The sequence below is a fragment of the Pipistrellus hanaki genome (genome assembly GCF_964339955.1).
Source record: "Pipistrellus hanaki genome assembly, chromosome: 6".
Taxonomy (NCBI): domain Eukaryota; kingdom Metazoa; phylum Chordata; class Mammalia; order Chiroptera; family Vespertilionidae; genus Pipistrellus; species Pipistrellus hanaki.
Window position 1 is genome coordinate 43,836,677 of NC_140508.1, and position 6,162 is coordinate 43,842,838.

General features: G+C 40.1%; 1 pseudogene across 1 annotated transcript; it reads right to left on the reverse strand.

Annotated features, from left to right (window-relative positions):
- Positions 1-241: 241 nt before the first annotated feature.
- Positions 242-1,105, reverse strand: LOC311624835 (histamine N-methyltransferase-like; annotated as a pseudogene). Its single transcript has one exon. The product of its transcript is annotated as a histamine N-methyltransferase-like (transcript).
- Positions 1,106-6,162: the final 5,057 nt, after the last annotated feature.

Sequence of the window (6,162 nt, forward strand, 5' to 3'; positions counted from 1 at the left end):
ATTGATACTTGTGCCTCAACTAAGACTATTATTAAAAGGACCTTTCTTGCCCAACTGCAGTGGCTCAGTGGTTGAGCGTTGACCTAAAGAGGTCATGTTTTGATTTCCAGACAGGCACATGCTCAGCCTGCAGGCTCGATCCCCAATCATGCAGGAGGCAGCTGATCAATAATTCTTTTTCATCATTAATATTTCTACCCCTCTCTCTCTCTCCCTTTCTCTCTGAAATCAATAAAGATATTTAAAAAAAATAAATAAATAAAAGAAGCTTTCCTTCCTTCTTTACACTGAATTCAAGCTCTTGTAGATTGTTCACAATTTCTGCTTTGAGATTAGGTGGTGCTATTATATTAACGTTGCAAGTTTCCATAAAAAAATCCCAAACTGGGTTTCCATTTTCATTGCCATCAATAAAACAACCAACTATGTCCATGGTGGACAGAAGGTCATAACACTCATACTTAATCACCAACTTGTCCACCATCTGAGTAAGATCAGTCAATGTGACATACTGTCAGAGGTCATCCCAGTGTAAGTGGAATCTGTACTATTTCCATAGCTTGTCCCAGCCACTGGTTCCTGACACAAGAATAATAAAAATCTTAGCATTGGTAGCTAAGAGACTATGTAAAATTTTCAGAGTAGCTGGGATGCCTTTTACATAATACAGCATCTGAATCATATAAATAAAGTCTCACTTCTTAAGTTCTTTTTTTCTCCATTATTCTATTTGGAGATTCAGATGATGTCTCCTCATGCCAAGAAAACTTTACGATCTCAAGATTTGATGACTTAGCTACAAACCCTTTGTATTTGCCATTTGTTCAGCACTTGGTTCAACAACTTCATTGTTGATAAGAATTCCTTGGTATTGAGGCTGCACCTTATAGAAAATTTGAAGATCAATTTCACCTACACCTCTGCCAATGCTTACACAATCTTAATTTCTGATTTTTTTGTCTCCAACCTTTGCTATTATGCCTGGCAGCTGCTTGTCCAAGAATTCCTTCATGCACAGGTGTTCCATGGGATTACTGAGAAGCCTCTAAAAAGATTCAACATAACTGTTATGATCAGAAAACAAGCTCCTCATGGAAGATTCCATACTTGGTTTTTGAGGAAGATAGGGAGAGACAAATGCTTTCTCTCTCTTGCTTACTTAATACTTGTTGCATGTTTCCATGTTCTTTTAAAATTGAATTACTGGCTTACATCTCTTTATTTCAACATATTCTAAAGTGAATTTATTTCTCCATCATAGATCTTAACTAAATTTTCCAGACTTTACAAATTAATTTAGCTATTACTTAAAAATTAAAAGGAAAATGCAGTATTTATTCAGGTGTTAGAAAATGGTTTTTCAAAAAATTTGTTTACTATCTCTGTCTAATAGGTACTGTACCAGGCATTTTGGGATATACCAATGATGAAGATACCCGCTGTCATACTCACAGTGTCAACATTTACTGTGGAGCTAAGTGTGTAGAGAAACAACTGCAGCCAATGGGGCATATGAGAAGTCTCCATTGGTAGAAAGTGATCAGAGGTCCCAACAGAAGAGGAAGCAAAGTGTTGAAGGGGGAGAAGTGTGCCAATCAGCAAGCTAGGTATCAAGTGGGAGAGTGGACAGGAGAGGGCATTCCAAGCAGGGAAAAAAAATCATCTTCAAAGTCAAAGAAGAGTAGAAAAAATTATGTATTTAAGGAACTACATGTATTAATTGCCTTTACAAAGATAAAGCCAATTATGCACCCAGTTTATTAACAACAACAGCCTACATTTGTGGAAAACTCAGCAGTTTTTGTCACCTCATTTCATTCTAACAACTTTGTGACGAGGGCATTATTTCCATTTTAGAGGATGAAGAAACTGAGGCTCAAAGATTATTTTTAAGTTTATCCAATAAATTAATAAATGTAAAGTCAAGACTGAATCAAGCTAATTCTGATTATGTAACTCATACTTCTCCTGCTATTCTAGGATTTCTTCCAGATCTCATTCCATAGGTGTTAGAAAGCCAGAACAGTTTCATATGGAAGAGGAACTCAATCAGATTTGCGTTTTGAAGAAAACTGGTTTGAGGAGAGATGAACTGTAGGTAGGAATGCCTTTAATGTTTTAATAACCTAGGAAAGAGATTGTGAGGATATTAATTTGACAGATAGTTGTAAGGATAGAAGAGAGAATATAGCTTCAAGAAATGATTAGGAATTAGAATGAACAGACCATAGTGACTGGTCAGGCATTGAGAGTGACTGAGAGGAAAACATTTTAGGAGTCTTTTGGAATTCTGACTTGCACAACTTGGTGGACAACTCAAATAGAGAAAAGTGGGGGTGGGGGTAGAGGATATGGGGGATGAATTTGGTTTCTTTAGCCAGATGGGCTATGGAACAGGCTAAAGTGTCCAACAGGCAGTGATTCAGGTGGGGGCTCAAAACTGAGATTAGAGCAAGAGATATATAACTTAGGAGTCAGTATATTTTTGAAGCCATGGGCATGTAGGATATTGACCAGGGAGAACATAAAGCATAAAGAAAAGAAATACATATAAGGACACAGAAAAGAGGGAAGTTATTAAAAGCCTAAAAGGCCGTTATCAATGTAGGCAGAAAAAGAGGAACATGAAGTTGAAGAAACAGAAAGAGGAGTAATTACTAAGAAAGAAGGCATGAGTATGGTGGTAGCCAGGACATTCCCCAATGACCCCATGTGCTGATATTCACATCCTGTGTAATTCTGTTCCTGGAGTATGGACTCAATTTGGCAGCTTACTTCTGAGTAGAATACAGAAGTGAGGGAGATTGGGTTATAAAAAGATTGCCACTTCCATATGGAACACTCTCTCTTGATGTCTCTTGAAACACTTGGTAGAAGCCAGTGCCATGTCATGAGGCAGTCTTGGAGAAAGAGAATCCAGCTGCCATGCCAGGCAGCTGTGGAAGAAGCTGCTGTGGTAACAGAGGGAGACCTGCCAGCAGCCAGTGGAGTGAGCTTGGAAATAAACACCTCCCCAACCCCCAGTGGAGCCTTGAGATGACAGCAGTGCTCCCAACAGTTTAACTGTCACCGCAGCAATACCTCCCGGCTGAGCCACAAAAACTTCCTGATACACAAAAACTGAAATAATAAATATTTGCTGGTTTAGGCCACTAAATGTGGAATAATTTATCATGTAGCTATTGATAATATAATCACCTGCAAATGCAGCCAAGAATAAGCTAGTTAGGACCAAAAGGAAACTTGCTCACTTCTCAGTCACACTTTATATTTTGTGCTATACATCCATCTGTCAATTTTAGGAACCCATTCATCATTTTGGTAATATATTCTGGCCTGTAAGTAGTGCACAGCGGTGTGCTGAGAAGCAGGGCAATGTGGTAGAAAAGAGCACAGGCTCTGAAACCAGATACTTGGGTCCAAATGCCTGCTTACCTCTTACTCCCTGTGCAGCTTTGGTGCCCTTCTTATGGTAGAAAGGATACTAACAGTAGCCCCTGTAGGGTGGTTGGGAAGAATTAATGTGTCAGTGCAAGCACCTCTCTTTCGACAGTTCCTAGACCACTGCAGACACTCAGTCCATATCAACTATCATTATTGGGGGTTGGAGGATGCATGTGCAGAGAGAAAAAGAAAGAAAAGAGAGAGATACATCAATCTATTTGATCACACTGACTAACCCTTCACCTCCATCGGTCACTCTTTATTTTCAATTGTATCCCTTTTCCCCCTGAGATACAGTTCCTAATTTAACACACCTACAAGCCCAACCTGGTTCCTCCTTGATTGAAGCTCATTATCATATAACCTCCACCCCAGATTTCACATCATGTGCCTTTAGAACAATCACTGACCTAACCCTAACCCCCAACCTAACCAGCCCATCCTGAATCACAAATATAACCCTACTGACAAGTGTTATAAAACTGCAATCTAATTTCTTGCTGTGCAAGAATGCCCGTATGGAACCCTGACCTTCCTTCTTCTACACCTTTGCCTGGTGTTCTCTGCTGAAGCTGCCTCCAGGACCCACCTCACTCATTTCCTACCTTCCGCAATTACTTGCCTTACAGACTTTTCTTAGGTCTCAAGGCTTCTTCCCTCTTCTCCTATAGCTCTTGTCCTTTAATCAGGCTGACGGGCCCTCCTCCTCTTCCTCGCACTGTGGACCTGCCCTTTCTGGGACAATCAATTCTCATCTCTTTTGTTCAGCAGGAGCTGCTTCATGCACTGTTATTGACAGCTCTTCTGTCTTGTCTCTAAGGTGTTTGCTGCCCTTCACTACTCTCTTCCCTCCCCATCAAATCCTGCCTCGCTTTTCCTGTGGCCCCTCCTACTATCTTACCTTCTGCCTCTAGGTGGCACCCGTGCAGCGGTAAGGGCAGATGGCACCAGCTCTGTCCTCTACTGCTCGCTCTGGAAACTGCGCAGTATGCCCTTCTCTCTCACCAAGACTCTCCGCTATCTACATAAAGACATCATTGCTGTGCCCTTGCTCTCCACACCTGAAAGACTTCCACTAACAGCCTATTTACTAGAATAATTTCTTAAACTGCACCTAAAAGCTGTTTGTCTTTTGGGCTCTGCTAAAATTAGTTACCCTCACTAAAGCCTCGCTGTCCTTATCTATGAGGTAATAATAGTAGCCACCTTAAATTGTGGTGATGCAATTTAAATGATATAATGTATGCAAATGCTGGGTACAGTCCTTGCCCAATAGTAAACAAGCAATAAATGCTAGTTATTATGGTTTTTGTCATCATCAACATCATCAGCCCTGTCATATACAAACTGCAGCTCTTTGTTCCATAGGGAAAAAATTCCTGGAATGTGGTTTAACGCCATCTCCCAGGGATATATTTCTATATCCCCAAATATGTCCTTTTCCAAAATATCACCATCCTAAAAGAAGCCCCAATTGTTCAATCCCACTGTTTTATTTTTTGAAATAAGGGTGAGAATTTTTATTCCTAAACATGCTAAGTAAAAACTCAACAAATTTCTTCTAAGACTCCTGTACCTTTTACTCCTATAAAACCACCAAAATAAATCAATTTTCTCTATTGATCTAAAGCTCACAACAAACTTCCTATTGGGAAGACTCTGTTTTAGTAATAAATATTTATCTTGGGTACATCCTAATAAACCGATAGTCAGGGTGTCAGGCGTATAATCTCCTGTTGGACAGATGTCCCTACTCCGTATAAAAAGAATCCTTGTGTCAAAACCTGTTTGGCTCAGTGGAAAGAACATCGACCTGTGGACTGAAAGGTCCCAGGTTCAATTCCGGTCAAGGGCATGTACCTTGGTTGTGGGCATTATCCCCAGTAGGGGGTGTGCAAGAGGCAGTTGATTGATATTTCTCTCTCATTGATGTTCCTAACTCTCCATCCCTCTCTCTTCCTCTCTGTAGAAAATCAATAAAACATATTTTTTTAAAAAGAATCCTCATAACAATTGTACTTTTGACAGCATATTTATGGTCCTCTTTCACAGACTTTCTAGATGTCCTTTACCTTTCTATGTGTTCTGTTCCTTCCTACCTGTAAACTATATGAAAGGCAAAAGGCAAAAGAAGCCATTAGAATTGTAATCATTCCCTTCCTCAAACCTCTTCCAAAATCCCACTCCAGGCTAAAAAGTCATAAGCCAAGTCCTCTGTTCCACAACTGGGTGCTCATGCAGATTATTAACAGCATGAGGTTTGAAGAATCTGACCCACCTTAGCTCTAACTGCCTCTGACTACTTCTTAGGCCACTGTTATAATAAAAGTAGCATATGCAAACCTCTTGCTGGTACATCTCTCACAGCTCAATCTGTTTTGAGCTCCTGGCCACCTGGGAGGCGGTCTGATCCGATGTCAGATTAAGATGAGAAAATGAAAGCAAAAGAAATGAAGAGCTTGCCTAAATTACATTAGATGATTAGAAAAACAGATAAACTCACAACCCCACCACTTTTTCTAGGACAAAAAGAGGCCCTTCCTGCATATTGTCAACAGGATGACTCAGTACCCACCACCCTCCCATGGAAAACATTTTAATTTCCATTCTTCTGTCCTTGTATCTCACACTGATAAAGCTTGCCACCCTTTGCAAGGGTGAGAATCAGATTAATTAGTCCTATAAATTTAATTAGGTTCACAAAACCACATGAATAAG